Here is a 19173-nt window from a genome sequence, read left to right on the forward strand (position 1 = left end):
GGGAGCCCAGAGCTCCGTTGGCAGGACACCAAGCACTGTCACTGCTCTTCCTGAAACACTCCTCCCAGGAAGCGCTTCATTTGCCTACTGACAAGACGCAGAGCCTGGGTACACGTCTTCACACACTGAGACGACCAGAAGTCACAAGGAGCCAAGTGGCACATCCAGTGTGGAGGGGCCTGTGAAGGATGGCACAAAGGCGACATCCGGGGGCCACACCAGCCTGGCACAGCCAGGCCTCAGGCTGTTCCCTGCACTAACAAGCGAATTCCCAAAGGTGCGCCCCACTGCCGGTCTCCTTTCTGAAGGCCCCCAAAAGACCTAGAGGAGATGCCCTTGGCTGTCTGGTCTCTGACTTTTCTCATCAATAGTCATCAGACTTCAGGGAAGTCAGAAGTAGCCCCTCCTTGGGGAAGACTAAAGACCCTCCAGCACGGAAACTGTAAAGGTGCCAAGAGTTGGAGCTAACGAACCAGGAGAGACAAATGAGATTTCCTCCCTGCGGCTCACTCTACAGCGACCTCCAGGAATTGTCATCATTCTGGGGATAACCGATTTATGTGATCGGTATTTGAGCTCTTTGATTGGAAGCAGACCATTTTCATCGAGTGGGGGTAGTCCTCCACGGGGAAAAATGTTTTCTCGTGGTTTCTGCAGCACAGTCCCAGAATAAGACACAGTCAAGTAATGAAGCAATGACAGCCTTTGTCTGGGTCTGGAGGGGTGTTGTTATGCAGGAATAATTCCTGGCGTGGTTCTGTCAGGCCCAGTTATGTGCTGCTCAGCTGGCAAGCTCTGTGAAACAAGACTCCACGCGAGCACCTGTGTGCCTCACTCTGTTTATTCAGGTTCCTGGAATTCTGAGAGAGCTCCAATTGTCACTTATTCAACAAGGGTGTTAACTAGCTTAACTCTGTTTAGCTCATCAGAAAGACAGCCCCTGCCTCCAACACCAATGCTGGCAGGGACTCGGTACCTCTGACCCGGAAACGCTGACTCGAGTTACATCAAGATTTCCTCACACACGTATGAGTACTGAAGTCACTTTTCTGGAAAGGCAAATCTTTTCTTTGCCGGCAATCCATGGATATAATACTGTGCTCTACGTTGCTGAAAAGGAATGAATTACATGAGGAATTGGGAATGAAAGTGAATTTTCATTAGACTCTATTGGATACTGGGGAATTACCAGTAAGAAGGAAATCTCTCTCTGAGCTGCACTCAAGAAATCCATTTTTGTTCAGTGCCCATTCGAAGGAAGGGGGCTCTCCATCCTGTTAAGAGGCTGAGCACTGAGGGCTCAAGGGAGCTGCCTTGTTTCTCCAGATGTTTCAGAAGTCAGTGGCCTTATGACGACTGTGAAAGCCACCCCACCTATGCACAGCCAGCTGCTGCCAGCCCCTGCACAGGAACACAACACCACTTGTCTTCTCAGAGACGGGGGTGCAACCCCCGCCCTCAAACACTCAACATCTGCTGTGTGCCGGGCTCTGTGCATGCTTCATTGGCTGCCAGGAACAGGAATTCTCAATCAAGCTAGCATGGGCAAGAAGGAAACAAACTTCTTATATGTCCAGAAAGCTCCATGACTCCAGGCCCATCTAAGTCTACGTGTTCTAAGAATGTCCTTGGGTCCAGCCTCCATCCTGGGATGGACAGCAGCTGATAATTCACCTGGGTAGGTGTGTGATCTGGAGCTGATTGGTTCGTCCTGGTCATGTGACTGTCCCTAAGCTGATGGGTTAGTCCTGGTCATGTGAGTGTCCCTGAGCTTTGAAAGTCCCTAGGCTGATTGATTTGGTCAAGATTGGGTCACGTGTCCATCCCTCAAGGGAGATTAGTCCAAATTAAATGCACTCCCCACAGAGAAGGGGGACCTGCTACCAGAGAAGGAAGCAATGCTGGGCGGGCTGCAACAGCCCCATCCTTATGATCTGCCGCCAAAGAGTCCAGTGAGACACGTGGTATTATCTGCATCCTCTAGGTGGAAACATCGGCTCAAAGAAGGGAAATGACCACCCCAGGTCACAGAGCAGGTGAGTAGTGGGTCCAGATTCAAACAAGGGCTGTGTGAGCCCAAATTCTAGAGTGCTTTCTCCAACTGGCCCAAGAGCTCACCTGTTAGCTCTGGGTTTCAAACGCTGCTACAGCCACTAAGTCACGACACAGAAGAGCAGGACACAAACACCACGGTGTTTCGGGGGCAGTGACATTACAGTCCACTCCCAGTCCCATGCCAACACGTTCCCTCTAAGAAGCCTCTGTCCCCTCCAGGGCAGTGTGAGAGGGCGTGACTCACCAACCACAACCACGCAGGGCGTGTGGGCACCAGCGGCTGGCACAGGACCCGGGGTTGGGACATCTGGAACCAAAGCTCAGCTAACGAGCACTCCATTGGGAGATGGCGGCAGGTGCCTGGGGCTGTTCCGGCTGAGGAGGGCGGGAGGTGGGGAATGGGAGTAGGTCTCCACGAGAGCCCACAGGTAACATGCTGGTGACACCACCTGGTGACAGAAACCACAACCAACAGTCCCACGGAGCAGCCGTGGGCTGAGCACTCACACACAGCACGTGCCTTGGCGCCTTCTGCACACACAGGCTGCCCTGGTGGCTGCCGTTTCCGCAATCACATTCCCCAGCTGCCTCCCACCAGCAGTGGCAGCCAGGTGTCCCTGCTCCTTGTGACTCTGGTCCAGACTCCTGCACACGGAAGGGCTCACCCAGAACCCTGCAACGACCGCTGTGCACGCTGAGCTGAGGACAGCTCCAGGGCTGAGGCACACTGATTGCTCGTGCTCCCTCAGAGTCCCGGGTGACCTTTGGCTACAGAGTCTGAGAAGACGACCACTGTCCTTGAAGGTGTCACCACAGACACCAACGAGGCCTGAACCAAGGGGTAAGCTCTGTGAAGACAGTGCGATGCCGCGGCTCACTGCCTGCCCCACTCCTTCCATCTTCACGGGCAGAAGGAGAGCCTTTCATCCATCATGTGTTCAGTCCACAGCTACGAGCACCTACTGTGTGCCAGGAGCTCGACTAAGGCGTTGGACACACCGAGGAATAACCGGGACAGGCACAGAGCTGCTTCCATGGCACAGCTCACAGAGAAGACGGGGCAAGTCAGTGCGGTGCTTTTAGGGGGTGACATTATAACCAGAACCAGGTGGTATGATGCAGAGTGACTGGGCAAAGGCGCCTCCCTGTGAGCTGCTCAGGGAGCTGACAGGGGAGCTCAGACCAGGGGAATGTGCCGGAATTCACCAGGGCCAGAGCGCCCTGAGATCCTAGGGCTGGACTCCACTCCCCGGACCACCCTGTGTAGTCAGGGGGCAGGGAGCAGAGGCATCTCAGAGCCAAAAGCATGGAAGGAAGGTCTCTGCAAACAGCTGGCCTTGCAGCAGGTCTGACAATCAGACAAGAGAGGCAGCTGTTCCGCCCCCGAGTTCATTTCCAAGTATTAGACCTTCTGATACACTAGTGTCACTCAGTAAGTTGTCCCTTGAGGCCTCCTGGCATGTATTTTCAGCAGGTGAGGGGTGCCTGCCTCAGGTAGCCCCTCAGGGCAGGCCTCAGGGGAAGGAAGAACCCTTGGAGCCTCACACCCCACCCCAGCAGGCTCCCAGGACACTTGAACACAGATCTGGCTCCAATGCCCAAGTCAGGCTTAGGGACACCCAGGGGACAGACGAGCCTCCCAGGAGATGACAGGTGAGGAGAACTCTGCAGGTAGAATCACTGCCGACACCAGCCCCCATGTGGCCCTAGATGGAGCAGCAGGTGTGGGTCAGACAGGTCCTGAAGATTAGGCAATTCCCTGGGGTGGGGGTGGGGAGCAGCATGTTCCAGGAAGGTCGTGAGCAGCCCAGGATCCAGGACCGGCTCGGACCCTGGCAGCGAGGGCTGGGCTGCGGGGAGCCCTTGGAGAGCAGCAGACCGTGGCCCTCATTGGAAGCAGGGCAGAGCAGAGGGCCAGCGAAGGGCTTTGAGAGGACGAGGGACATGAAACAAACACTGAGAGAGGGGCAGTTTGCAGCTTGGGTTTTCGAAAGCCAGCCCAATGATGACGGCAGCCAGGTGTGCACGTGTGCACGTGCCAGATAACCACTGAGCACCTGAGAAGCATCAGTTCATTTAGTCCTTACAAAACCACGGGACACGAGGCTGTCAGGTCTGTTCTACAGATGAGGGAAGGAGTCGCGTGGCAGTTCACGGTCGCGCTGCTAGTACAGGGCAAACCCTGACGTAAGGCTGTCTTACCAACCAGTTTCTCCAAGTCAGCAAGATGGCCATTGGGGCTGCATGATTCCGTCTTGTCAGGGGCTAGGCTGGACACTGAGAACGTTCAAAAGCATCCCTGGCTTCTACCCACTCGATGCCAGGGTCACCAGCTGTGACAATCAGAATGTGTCCAGACACTGCCAGATGCCCCATGGGGCCAGGGCAGTGGGCGACAATCCCCGGGGTTGAGAAGCACTGTTTAAAGCGCCGTACTGTGTGCGTCCGCGGCAGGGAGCCCCTGGGCCAGGGTGAACGGGAGGGCTCGATGGAAAGGCTCTCAGAGTCGAGGAGACGTAAATGTGGCCGAGGGCAGATCCCAGGTGTCAGTGTGAGTCTGGGGTGTCTACAGCGCGTGGGCAAAGCTTCCTGGAGCGCCTGTGGAGGTTTGAGGCTAGACGACGTGACAAGCTGGAAAGCGAGCAGATGTCAAGGGAGTGCACAGTGAATCTGAAGAGCAGATGCAAATATGTGAGTGATGACGACAAAAGGGAGGCGAGAAGCAGGCGCCCGGCAGAAACCATGTCAGAGGCAAGGAGAGAAAAATACTGCCTGAAACTAGGATGTCCAACCCGAGAAGGAAAGCAGCGTCTCCCGCGTAAAGGAGCAGGAGCTGTAGGAATGGAAGTTTGAACGTGACCGAAAGGCCAGGAGAGTAAAGGCAGATTGAATAGCAAGAGCCCAGCCTCAGCAGGTATTAATGTAAGAGGCAGATGAGCTCATAAGCATCTGTGACTGTGGGCGCTTCGATGAAACTCTCAGGATGAGAGGTGGTGAGTGCCTGAGCTTATTGGTGGCAGCCCAAGGCCACCGCCAAGCAAGAGCTCCATACACAGCCTTGATAAGACTGGACTGAGCTGTTGGGAGGCTACTGCCGCCCACGGTCACCCTCACGCTGACCCACCGCTGGCCCTCCGCCTGTGCTCCACCTGCAAACCTCAGCACACCTCACCACCGAGGGGCTTTGCTCCGAAAGATCCACCTTGCTTTCCAGTTGGGTGTCCCTGAGTCGTAGGAAGGGAATGGGCCCCCGACCAGCCCCCAAGTTTAGCCAGAGCTTGGTTCCCTTGGGGACAACGGTCAAGTCCATGGTCCCCGTCCTAAACCACTCACCTGGAATGTGCTGTTCTTTTCGTGTAAAAGCTAAAGCCACTGTTTCTTCTCCACGTGAATCTCCCTGCCCCTCTCTCCTCATGGAAGTTCTGGGAGTCATTTCCCTTTCTGCTCAGAACCCTGATTCTGTAGTGCTATTTATTCCTTCTAACTAGTGTTACAGAAACAGCTTCCCCCAGCTGTATTTATTGTATCACAAGCTGATGCTTGCATCAGGGGAAAAATCTGAACCTGCAAATTCACTTTGCAAAGCATATGGATGGCATAGTTAAAATGTTCCTGTTTCAAACGGAAATATTTAGCTTAAATAAGAAAGAGGCTGGTAGAATTGACACGTGAATGGGATCACCACCTGCTTCTTCAGTGGAAAAGGAGTCACTGATGGTAAGAGCGGGTGTCCCCACGGCGGATGGTGTGTGTTTAGGGAGCAAGAAGGAGCACTGGGTCAGGGGGATCTTTCTGTTGCAAAAAGAGCTGTGATTGCGCCCTTCTGGACAGTTCTGGAATGCTGTAGCTCTGTCTAAACCAGGGCAAACACGACCAAATGAATATGTTGCAGTCATATCCCTATTATTTGTCGGTATCTGCAATTTATTCAGGGAGCAGGAGAGATATTTAACAATTACTTAACAGCCTTCTTTTCAAAACAAGAGGATGAATACAGAACGCTGGAAAAGATTACTGAGAGCAGAATATTGAATTATCGGAGGATGGGAGCTAGCACATGAATAATGCATGCTCGCCGCCCAGGCTGCTAGGCTGCGTGTGGGCAGGGGCTGGGGGCCACGTGCTGACATCCTGGCTTCCCGTTTTGCAATGGGAGCAGAGCTGGAGCTGGGCGTGGGACTTGCCATCAGAGGCAGCTGTGCGGCAAGCCCCACGCTCTTCACAGAGCACAGTTAATTTCCGCATGGCTGTGGCCAGCAATCAGTAATGAAGTCATTACATGCAAGAGGGGTGAGGGAGAACTGTCTGCCAACCTTCTCCATTAAATTCAGGTACTTTGGCACATCTCTAATTAAGATCGGGAGGCTTGAGTTCCAATTGACAAAGCACTCCATCCCCATGATACAGTCAAGAGCGCTCGAGGGCAGAGCTAATACAGTGAGCGGGGTAATGGCTTGGATAATTCCAATAAAGATTTCCAGTTACACCAGATTCCAGAGGTTAACCGGTGCTACCCACTGAAGGAGCCCACTCCTGGGTCTCTCCTGGACGTGATCGCGAGGCCATGGCGAAGTGATGAGCCTGGAGTCCAAAGGCACCGCCTCAGAACCCTTGCACTCGGGACCCCTCTGAGCTCCCAGGTCTGCAGCATCAGCTATTCCCAACTCGGTTCACTCTAGGGACCAGCAAACAGACTCGTCGTGTCTATGGGAAAATGAGTGGCCAGGTAGTTCCCAAGGGGAATTATACTGAGTGGAAACACTCGTTTAGAAATTTGGAGAAAACATTTTGACATTTGCTGATGATCCCACTTTTTCCCAGAGGAACCAGGCTCACATTTTAGGTTCGTGTCTAAGAAGCACACATTTGCTATGTGAGTGGGGCGACAGGGAGGGGTGGTGAGGGGGGAGAGGACTTGCAGGGTTTGGGCCACTGTAGCTTTGAGAGGCCTTTTCTGTTTAGAGGACTAGGAGCGAGAGGGGCACAGCAGGAGGAGGCCCGGGGCTGGGAGAGGAGCTCCCAGAGTCGGGGAGCGCAGGAAGGCTCCTTATCCACCAGGGGTCGCTCATTCCATCCATGGGTGTTCTGCTCCCATGGCCAGCTGGAGGGCTTACCAGCCCACCTCCAAGAGGTGGACACCTGCTCACGTGAGGATATAACCAAGTATTTGGGTTTGCTCTGTCTCCTCACTGTGTTCGTGCTTTTTCAAAAGGCCAGCCACCATTTAAGTCACACCCAAAAACCTCCGGGTTTTCAGAAACTGTCCTTCCCTGTGGTTTTTGGCGACGGCCGAGATGGAAGTCATTTCAGTGCATTAAGTCTCACTGTGCACAGTCAATATGGAAACTGGAAGATGGATCTTTGCACCTTTGGATAATCCAACAGAACCCAATACAACTCCCAGTTGAGCTGCAAAGTACAGTTAGTCCAAGTGGCTTAAAAATTTCTTTTAAGGCCTATTGCTAAATTCTACATAGCTTTGATAGTCACATTATTTTCACTGGAGGAATTGTCATTAGTCAATTTTTTTCAATGTGAAGTTTCAAAATTTATTTCACAAAATATTTATCAGTCTACATCTTGGAAAGCAAAGACTGCTTTTAAAAAGTTCATGAGAAAAAAATTCACATTACCAAGTCCCAAAGTCTTTTATTGCTTACAACAATTCAATAACAGAGTTTGTGGTGGCCATACATAATTAAAGGCAAACAGAAACACTTAGACTAAAAGGTAGGAGCCTCCCCTCACCATCCCGCCAGCCCTGCCTGGCCCCACTCCCCCAGGGAGGCCGTACGAAGACTTTGCTCTGCAAGTTTTCAGAGTGAAGTTGGAAAGTTATACTTTTGTCACAAGAAAAGAAGTGGCTTTAATAAGATATTTTAAAATTTAATAAAGTAACCAAGAAAGCAAGTAATAAACCAAGAGAAAGGAAATCTTGATAAAATTATCCCAATGAACATGACCGCAGCAGGAATTAATCTCAAACCGACAAAGCTGGTACAGAAGCGAGGGTACACAGCCCCCTCCTGCAAAGGCTAATGAACCCACACTCCAAGGAACAGCAGATAACGGTTTCTGCGCGGAGCGTCGGTATGTTAAATAGAATTAGATGAGAATCTTGTCACATGGGCAGAAAAAGATTGTGAAGATAGGAGAGAAAAATGCAAAATGAGCAGGAAGCAAACAGCACTGGCCGTGCCTGCGAGCTTCGTTCTCTGCCTCCAGTGGCTCTGCCTCCAGTGGCTGGCGCGCTCAAGGATTTGCCTCCTGCAGGCGGTACAGTCGACCCTCAAGTAACGTGGGGTCAGGGCACCACCCCCCATCCTGTCACAAACCTGCCTAGAACTTCTAACTCCCCCCAAACTGAACTACTAACAGCCTACTGTTGACGGGAAGCCTTACCAACGACATAAACAGTCCATTAACACACAGCTTGTATGTGTTACATTCTTACCAAGAAGTCAGCCAGAGAAAAGGTTCTCAGAAAAGCATGAGGAAGAGAAAATGCATTGACAGATTTATGGAAAATAAGCCGCGCAGGACCCACTGCTCAGACCAAGTGTGCTTCAGGCCGGCTCTCAGGGACCCAGCACCTCCTTTCTCTAATGGCAGGAATGGACACGGCCGAGCCGTCCATCGGCACACCTTGTGAGAACCTTCAGTTCTGGGGCTCGGTAGAAACAAAGCTCCTGAGAGGCCCAGGGGCTCCCTCATCGTAGCAATGCCCTATGACCTGACATCAGCCACGAGAAGGAACTTGGAGTCACAGACTCGGGTTCAAATCGCAGCCACACCACTGATGCGGTAGCTGCAACGTTGAACAACGTACTTAAACTCTACGGCACTCGATGTGCACACACAGACGCACGCACACTCACATACACACACTCACGTACACACACACAGTGTGGTGGGGGACGTCACAGGAATTAAGGATTACACAGGAGATCCTGTGAAAAGTGCCTAGAATATAAACCCTCAACAAATCATTGCTAATGTGACTAATAGAGAAAATTGAAATATATGAAAATAAGGTAGAACAGACACTCTTAAAAGAAAATCCCAAATGTTTTTCTCCCCTTCCTCCATGCACTAGCTCATCCCTAAGGGCCAGTCTGGCTTTCTTATTTGTGATTAGTTTGTTGATTGACTGATTGCTAAATAGCTTGGTGATGCCACTCTAACAGCCAAGCATTTATGAAGCGCTTGCTGTGTGCCAGGCCCTGTGCTGGGCACTTGTAAGCATCTTCTCCAACCGCATTTTACTGACAAGAAAGTCAAGGCTCCGAGAGGCGAGTCTGCCCAAGTTCCCCCCGCTACGGCTACGGTAGTAAGTGATGCATCGAGGCCTTGAACCCAAGTCCCAGGATCCCAGGGCCCAAGCGCTCCCCTGCACCGCATACCACCACACGTCACGCGTGTCCAGACCTCATCCAGGAAAGCCCAATAGCTGGGCCCCGCAGGACGGCTGTTTTGCTTCTCATAACGCGGGGGGCGGAGCCTGCACACAGGGCCTCGGCCCAGCCCCTCCTCCTGCGCGTGTGCATCCCAGCTTCCGGGCAGCTCAGCGTCACCTCCACAGGAGAAGATCCAGACGCCACCTCCTTTGTCATTCTTTTCAAGCACAGGTTACTTCGGCCTGTGTGTCTGTGTGCTTGGCTTGGCCCACCTTTCCCGAGACACCCTCCTTCCCATGCTCCCCTTTCTCTGGCCCCTGGTGGGACAGGACTGCAATGTCCATCCAAAGATGCCAACCAGCCAGAGTCTGCCTGGGCACCGTCTTGGAACAGCGCCCTGCCCTGCTCCACAACCCTGGCCACCAGCTGAGGACCCATAGTCTGAAGTCCCCAGCTCCCTCCCCACTGGACACGGGTGACGCAGGCTCCACCAGCAGCAGTCCAGGGGCCTGGGCAGATCCTAACCCCAAGTGTGGGGCCTTCCTGGGGATTCTGTGAGCTCACCAAGGTCCTTTAAGGCCCTTTATGCTGAAACGCTCTACAAGCCACAGTGGCTTCTGTTGTTTGCAACCCAAGAACCTTGAGCAAGATGAGGAAGCAAAGGAAGCATTTCAGAAAGATGAAGGGGGGAGTGGGGCAGAGATTCAGGAGGGGGAAAGGGGGAGAGAGGGAAGGAGGAAGGGAAAGAGGTGCCAGGAGGGAGGGAAGGGGGGGAGGGAGGGAAAAGGAGGGAGGGGGACAGAGGGAAAAGACCAAAGGATCTCACAGCTGCCAGTCTTTACTAGACAAAGCCCAGCTGCTAAGTCTTTCCTGGCATCCGCTGTCTGTGTTTCCTTTCACCAAAGCCCAGCTGTGGCCCTGTATTTTGTAGGAGCCGAAATCCAGGCTTAACCCTGACTTTTGTCCTCTACACACCCAGCAGTTTATCACATGCACGGATTTTCTTGGTAACAAGAATTCCTAGCAACAGCAACCAAGAGGTTTTGCTCTCCCCTGGACTATGTGGGGCGTGTTTGCAGGAACGCAGGTGGGTCCTCCAGGGAGACACAGTATGAGCCCAAGAGATGATTTCTGGGTCACCAACAGGGGGCATTCTGACCCCCATGACATAGTAACTGCCACCCTGGTTCAGTGGCTGCCTGGACTTCCAGCGTGAGGCTTACAACCTGTTGGAATCAAGTATTTCCCTATTTAAGGACAATGGATTTTCAAATACAGAGAGCTCCTCATGTGGGAATGAGAGCAAGTGGCCAGCAGCCCTGGGCTTCTGGGGCTGAAGCAGGGGAGGGGGGAGGGGAGAGGGGGCAGACGGGGGAGAAGGGAGAGGGGAAAAAGGGGGCAGACGGGGGAGAGGAGAGAAGCAGAGGCTCGCTGGCCCTCCCAGTTTTACCTTTCAGACCCTGGGACACAGTGAGATGGGGAAACAGAGCCTGGGTGACACGTTTCGCACAAGCATGTCCACCCCACACAAGGACCTTCCTGGTCCCAAGGGCCAGGCCGAGTCCGTCCAAGCGTCTAGAATCACAGGCAGGAGCACCGTGTCCCCTCTGGGGCTGCCTAAATGGGGGAGTTGTCCACAGAGTAATTTGTGGCACAGCAGGAGCCTGGCAGGTCCGAGGGCCTGGCACGGCCACACACAGATAGGTTTCTCCATCTACACTTTCCCTGGACATCACCATGCCTGAGAATTCCTCAGAGTCTGCTGGGCAGGTGGCAAGGGGGAGAGTCCAGGGGAGGAAGAGAGCTGACGAGGTGTCATCGAGGACGCCCCCGCCACGAGCTCAAAGGCGGGGTCTCCACAGCCCCTTCTGTCCCCTGGAGTTGCAGCTTTACCGCTCCCACTGCGGATGACGGACGCTAATGGAGGGATGATAGATATAACCCTTGTGAGTTATTAACGACGCTCGTAATGGCAAGATAAGAATAATCACTGAAACGCCACAAGGTGCCTTGAATCGCAATTCAATTGCAATAATCATTGTTATTGTAAGAGTGAGTTAGAAAATGATTTCATGTTAATAAACTACCAAGCAAAGACCAATTCCGTACCTGCACGTGAGCATGGCCGGCTGAGCGATTTGAGGATCAGGCTGACCCCACATGTTCAGGCCTGGAGGAGAGGGCAGGGAGCAGAGCAGAGGACAGTGACCAGTTTAAAATGCATGCTTCTAGAAGAATAACAACAAATCAATGGGGCTGCAGAACTTCCAGGAGCTGGAAAGCAAAGGGCAGGCTGGAAAGATCCCAGTGCTGAGCTGCCATTAACTGCGCAGGTGCTGGATTAGAAACGCCGGCAGGGTCAGACCCCAGGCCCTCCAGACTGCTGGGCGGTAAGAGCAGGGACCACCCACAGATCGGGGGGGCATTTCAACACTCCTCTGCGTCACCCTTAACAACGCCATGGGTCCCCACGTCACAGGAGCGGGCTCAGAGGCAGCCGTTAGTAACCATCCCAGGGTTGGGGCCTGGTAGGTGGTGGAGCCAGGACTCAAACCCCAAGGCTCCCAGCTTTTTTGTCCTTCCAAAAAGACAGGGCAAGAATAAACGAGTTGGTACAGGGTTTTGTGTGTCTGCATGAAAGGGAAAAGCAACAGGAAAGAGCAACCAGCCATCCCGCCCCAGGAAATGAAGAGCACGCACATCTGAGCTCCTACAAGGTTAACCTTTTAATACAGGAGTAACCCTGTGTTGATGTGCTTGGTTTTCAGCTGCCTGTGACACGAAGGCTGAGGCGTACAGATCTGATCGCTATTTAAATGTCATGAAGTGGATGCATCTGGAAGTGCGATTGTAACATGGTGTGTTCCTTGTTTCCTCCCCTTCACATCCCTTTTCCTTCAAGGAAAATAAGGTGCGGCCTCACACACTGGCTTCTAATGAAATTTCAATGCTGTTTGGTCGTATTTTTCAGCCCTCCACAATTTTACAGAGATGAAAATATTAAAACCCTCAAAAGACTTCAAAACTGAATTAGCCTGCACATATATTCAAGCTATATTTCTTTTTGACCTACTTTATCTATTAAAAACAAAAAAGAATCCAAAAACTATCCAGGAGCTCTCTTTCCCTCTTTTCTCTGTTTTTCTCCATAACCTAGCATCACTGAGCACATGGTACCTGTAGATACCATGCTAGGTACCCTGTAACGTCAGAGGATTATCTTAACCAATGAACAGACCACCAGTGAGGTGGTGAGATGGGTCGCACTATTCTTCCTAAAGACTAAGAGACCAAGCTGCTAAGACATCAGTCACAACACAGCGGAGGCAGTGAGTCCGAATTTGCACAGAGCTCAGCCCTCCTGACTTGCTACCCTGTGGGTCTTTGTCTCTAAGCACTCGTGTTCTAGTTCTACTGTAAAATTCCCACAAATATAGTGGCAATGCCAACTTACCATTCTGGAGGGCAGAAGTCCTGCACAGGTCTCATGGGGCTAAAATCGAGGTGTGGGCAGGGGTTCCCTCTGAAGCTTGAGGGAAGACAGCCTTTCTCTATGAGATGGGAGGGGGCACAGCATGAACCAGTTCTGATCTGAAGGAAGAGCCCTTTTCCCCCACCAACCCTAGTGACCTTACAGAAAGTCTCAGTCTGGGCGTGTGGCCCATTTTGGGTCCCATTCCCACCCCTAGACAAAACGCCGTGGCCAGCAGGTCTGGGTCACATCCCCCCCCTTGGTGGGGGAGAAGGGGAGTTAGCCTCATCTCAGACCTACTGCATACTTTCTAAAGGAATCAGGGAGGCTATACATGCAACTAACAGACGACCTGGCTGGCACACAGCACCTTTCAGCACATGGAGCGATTACGAGAACTCTACCACCAGCGTCACTGAGACTCTTACTAGGAAATGGAACCAGACACTTCCTGAAATGTCAGGTGAGAGCACCGTCTTTCCAGGGGCAGATGGAGGGAGAAGACTCTTTCATGAAGACGAGAATAAGTAAAAGCTCGTGCAAAAGTACAGAGAAGACCATCAGTTTTGCAAGGGATCTGGGGACTCTGCACATGGGGCTAAGGCTGATGGTGACAGCGACACCAACCGACAGTGCGAAGGCCCATTAAAACCTTTAGCAACTGTAACGCTCGGTAAACGATCAGCCGATCTGGGCAACAGAGCACGAGCTTCTTTTCCTTCCCTCCTCCTGGAAGAAGGCAGATGCACACGTGGACACTGGAGCATGCGTGTGTGCGTGCGAGTGTGTGTGTGCGTGCATGTGTGTGCATGCATGTGCGTATGTGCGTGTGCATGCATGTGTGTGTGCGTGTGCATGCATGTGCATGTGTGTATGTGTGCGTGAATGTGCATGTGTGTGTGCATGTGCGTGTGTGTGCATATGCATGCATGTGCGTGTGTGTGTATGTGCGTATGTGTGTGTGCATGTGCGAGGAAATGAGACCAGAGCAAGATAATTAGGCCGGGCATCCTCCGACTTCCACCTCATGGTGTCCTCTCCGGACTCTGGTACGGATTTCTGGTCATTCCGAGGTCACACAGCAGGGGAGTGAGAAGATATGATCTGGCTGGCATTTAAGCAGACACTCCACTCTACTGAGGACTCAGGGCTGTGTAATGTGTAACAGTTGAAACTTTGCAACCAACACGATGGCTACTATTCACCGTCGGGTCACGGAGGACTCTGTTACCCTTTGTCCTGTCCAAGGCGACAGCCCGCGCTTAAAGCCCACCCCGCCCTGGCTTTTTGGCCCCATCCCCACAAGGTCATCATGAACCTCAGTAGATTTCCTCCACTTTGTTCTCAGCGCCGGGACATGGCCCAACATGTAATAGCTAGATTTCGGGGAGGGGGCAATGGGGCTTTGAACCCAGCAATTAGACTCTCAACAAATTCTTACCCCCATCCAGCTGTGACCCTACAAATAAAAGGGGCTCTGCATCTCAGAAGCCCTCATCAGAGTGACCTGGACTGCTTGTTAACACAGATGCCAGGGAGCGGGGCGGGGGGAGTGACCCACAAACCAGGGTGCAGCGGATCAACCACCTGCGTTTCTAAGGAGCTCCCAGCTGCCTGGCGCCTACTGTCAGAACAGAGACACTGTCCTACCACCCTGCCCCCTCCCCCCACTGCTGTAAAATCAAATAAGAGAATTAAGAAGGAAAACTTGTTTATTTTTCTCTGAATAGAGCAGGAAATCATCGCATGAAGAGTGAATACCTATGCTACGGATGCATACGTTTTAAGTGTATATTTTTTATTTTACAAACAAAATTAGGTTTCCGATTAATAAAAGTTGTGTGTGAGTTTTCAAAGTCAAAGAATGTAGGCTACCGTCCTGAGAAGTACACAGCTCTGTGAAAAGGTAAAGACGGGTGATTATTGTGATTAATATTGGTATAAATTATTGGTCTGATTCAACCAAGCCTCCAGTACCTGTCTTCTCCCAGAAGCAGGCCAGAATATCTGCCCACAACCTGGAGACAGGAATTAAAATTCCCAGACCATGTCTTTATGGGAGTTCCAGTTCATCATTGTTATTCTAATAAGAAATGCTAAGTGGCACCAATAGGAAGCAGCCTGAACTGTCTGTGAAAAGGACTGAAAAACTTTTTTATCATTGTTATTTCAATTTCTAGACATTTCATTGTAATGAGAGAAATCACAGGCCTGGATGAGACTTAATCTGCTGTTGTGTGGCGCCGGGAGGCACATTTTCCCTCCTAATCTCTGCTTAAAGTGTCAGCAAGAGCGCCTCTACCCGCTGCCATGAACAAGAAGCACAAAAGCTTCGGAAAGCAATAACAAAGATAAATAACTTTGCAATAAGATCTCAGCTCCAGTAATTTTCCATTTGTATTTTCTCACTGACTCATGCAGGCCCGAGCGCGGTGCTGCTAACGTCTGAGCTGCGTCCTGCAGTCATTTCATATCTAGTGCTTCCCAGAGAACCCGCTCGCCTGTCTCTGAGCCAGGGGTGCGGTCGGGGTGGTAGGGTTCACCCCCCACTAGGACTTCTGGGTGATTTCCTTGTCTTTCTTGGGCAACCAATCTCAACATCTTGGGGAGAATGAACTGTCAGTCAACTCCGTTGAGCAAAGGGGGTTCAGAGACAATTCCATATTCTGCTCACCGTGGGAAGCAGAAGGCTGAACGTGGTTTTCCTACGTGAAACCACTCGTGGTTTTCAGCTGGCAAGTGTGGCCTTGGTCAGCTAGACAATTGCCACGTGCATTAGGGGGACCTCGGGGAATGTTCCAGAGAGAGAAAAGAGCTGGGAGGGAGGAAGGGGGCTCCAGGTAGGGGCAGCACTCCTGCTTCCCTTCTCTCTCTCTCCTTCCTTCCCTTCCCCTCTCCTCCATGTCTCCTTCTCACTCTTCTGTCTCCCCGGTTCTCTCTCCTCCTCTCCCCATCTATGCTTCCATCTCCCCTTCTCTCCCTTTACCCTTCCTCCTTTCATCTCCCCATTCCTCTCCTCCCTCTCCTTCTTTCTTCCTCTCCGCCTTCTCCAGCTCCACTCTCAGATATTTCCTCTCTAACCTGATTTAAACCAGAAGCAGCAATGGTTCCCCGGGGACCCATAGGGCTGTGGGTCCTCCCTAAACCCCGCCATGTAACTAGGCCGATCCACAGTGAGTGGCGCTGGGGCAGAGAGGAGTCTCCAGGAAGCTCCTGGAAGAGTCCCCGAAGGCCACCTGCCTGATATAGGTCACAGAATCAGGCATTTCTCACCTGCTGCTGCTGCTACCAACAAACGCCCCCAGGCTCCCTTCCCTTTGTCCTCCACCCTCCTGGGCTCCCAACCCTCCCCAGGACCTGGGACATGCCTGGGACACACAGCTGGTGGCACAGTGCCTCCGGCTCGACCAGGAGTGAGCACCTGTGATGCCCACCAGGTCTGCTGCCCTCCTGAGCCAGGTTCTTGTGTGCTCTCTTCTGTCTCCCCAGGCCAGTGGGCTTCTTTCTTATATGAACTCAGGGCCTTGTTTTGAAAAGTCTTTCTCTCTGTGATGACTCACTGACAGGTGTGTGTGTTTAGTGAAAACTGCCCCTCCCCTTTGTCGCTCCGTGGGCCAGCGTCTTGTCCACGTCACCTGCTCTGTGTCCTGTACTGAACTGAACAGTGTCCCTCAGAGGCCCCCAGGATGTGACCTGATTGGATGTGGGTCATTGCAGATGTAATTAGTTAAGTTAAAATGAGGTGACACAGCAGGATGAGCCCTTAATCCACTCTGCCTGGCGTCCTTATAAGGAAAGAAGAAGCTGGAGAGACTCAGGGAGAAGGACATGTGACCACAGCAGCAGAAACTGCAGTGAGGCAGCTGCAAGCCACGGAATGCCAGGCTCGCCAACAAGTGCTGGAAGCCAGGAAGAGGCGAGGCTTCCTAGACAGCACGGCCCTGCCAACACCTCGATTTCAGACTCCTAGTCTCCAGGGCTGTGAGACAGTAAATGAGTTGCGGTAAGTGACTGAATTTTTGGTAATTTGTTGGGAGCCCTAGGAAACTAACACACAGCCAGGGTCCCACAGACAGTCTACGGGCCATCCTGGGGTTACATCTGTCCGTCCATGTTTTGGCTTTACCTTTAATCTGTGGTCCCGAGAATGTGCATTCACAAACCGCGAGAGTCTGAATTTGGATGCCTCAGGGGCAAGAACTCGGGGCAGGTCCTTTACTGACAGCTAATCCCGACAAACACCAGTGGGGTGGGAAGAGAGGCCAGGAAGGAAGGAGCCAGTGTGACTGGTACCCATCAAAGGGCAGGGCTCCTTTGGTGGCAGTGTGGGCCACCGGGGCTCAGCCTCTCCAGGGACCTGGGGAGACCGTGTAGACAGAGCCTCCTCAGATGAGCCCACCCGTGCAGAGGATGAGGAAAGGCTGAGAATGGGGGACAGGACCCCTAGAGCCTCTGCTACGACTCTGAAGAATGGATAGTGAACTGTCACCTTTTATATTGTCAAGTTGGAAAACAATAAATTTCCACCTAATGCCACTTCGTTAAAAGGATGCTTTAACACCAAAATTGTTGAAAGTATAATTTCAGAATGAAAGACAGTCCTTTGAGTTTCTGCCAAGGTCACCATCTTCATCCTTATTTTGTTGCTGTTAGTATTGGGGGGGGGCGGTGGGGTAGAGGTTATTTAAGTAAACTTCCATTCTGGAAAATTTTTATATTTACAAAAATGTTGCAAAACTAGAGCAGAGTTCCCATGTACCATTCACTCAGCTTCTCTCAATGATGACATCTTATGTAAACATAGTACATTTGTCAAAACTAAGAAATTAACTTTGATAAGATGCCATTAACTACTTTGTCCTAATTTTTAAACTATTTAATCACTAGGTAATTCCAATCCACGGGTCAGTGTTTGAGAACAACTGCTTTACCCTGTAAGTATGTCCCAGGACAAGTCTCTATTTGACAACTTTCTGTCTTGCACATAAATACATGCATTGTATACAATGTATATAAATGTGTTTTCAGTTAAATTAACAGCTTCAACATAAATTTATACAACATACAGTTTACCTGCTTAAAATAAATAATTCAATGTTTTCTTTTTTATATTTATAGAGTTGCAAAACCACCACCATCTAATTTTAGGATACTGCCATCACCCCCAAAAGAAACGCCGTACCCATTACCGGTCACTCCTTATGCCTCTCCCCAACCCCCGCTCCTCGTAACCACTCATCTACTTCCTATCTCTATGGATTTGCCTATTCCGGACATTTCCTCCAACGGAATCCCACGTCACATGGATTTCATGACTGGCTTCATCACTGAGCATCCTGTTTTGGGATCCATCCATGTAGCAGTGTCTGTCAGGGCTTCATTCCTTTTTACGGCCAAATACAACCCACTGTATGGGTGTCTACACTGTGGTGATCCAGTCACCAAGTGATGGACATTTGGGCTGTTTTCATGCTGGGCCTGGTCTAAAAACTGCTGCCATCAACGTTCTAGAGGTTAAGTTCTGTCAAACCCAGAGAGAAAGTGGGGGTGCAGGAAACGTACCCCACAAGACAGAGGGTAGCGTGGATGAGCTGTGGCTTCAGCAGAAGACTCAGGGTCCATAGGGCTGAAGGAAGCCTGCCTCCCTACCCTGAACACAGCCCTGCAAGGGGATATGCTGTGACCTGCCATGTGCCACCGCTGTGTGCTGAGCTCTCTGCATGATTATGTCATTTATCCCGTCCACAGCCCTGTGACAATTTCCTCATTTTACAGAAGGGAAAACTGAGGCTTGCCCAAGGTCACACGCTAGGAAGAGGTGGATATCAGACTCAAACCCAAGCTTGCTGGCCCCAAAGACTGCACTGTCAGCTGGGACACTCTGGTGACATCCTGGGTGGAGCCATGGGGTGGGGAAATGCAGGTCTGGAAGGCAGTGCAGGTCTGTCTCAGGGCAACAGCCTTTTGCAGGACCTTCTGACCAGCTGCTCGCCCCACTCACAACCACCATTCCCCGCAGCACAAAGCCCCCAGTATCTGGGGCTGAGTCAGCTGTCGCCAAATCCCAACCACCTCTTAAAAACTGCCCTCCACAGCAGGGTTTTAATTCTCCCACAAGATTGTCTTCCTGAACCAAATCATTAATAGAAGCCGAGACTTAAGCGTTGACAAAGGCCAAGCCGAGCCTCCTGCGCCAGCAGCACATGCTGTCGAAACCGCCCGTCCCCAGCCCCCCTCCTTGAACAAAAG

The sequence above is a fragment of the Rhinolophus ferrumequinum genome, chromosome 23 (assembly GCF_004115265.2).
Source record: "Rhinolophus ferrumequinum isolate MPI-CBG mRhiFer1 chromosome 23, mRhiFer1_v1.p, whole genome shotgun sequence".
Classification (NCBI taxonomy): Eukaryota; Metazoa; Chordata; class Mammalia; order Chiroptera; family Rhinolophidae; genus Rhinolophus; species Rhinolophus ferrumequinum.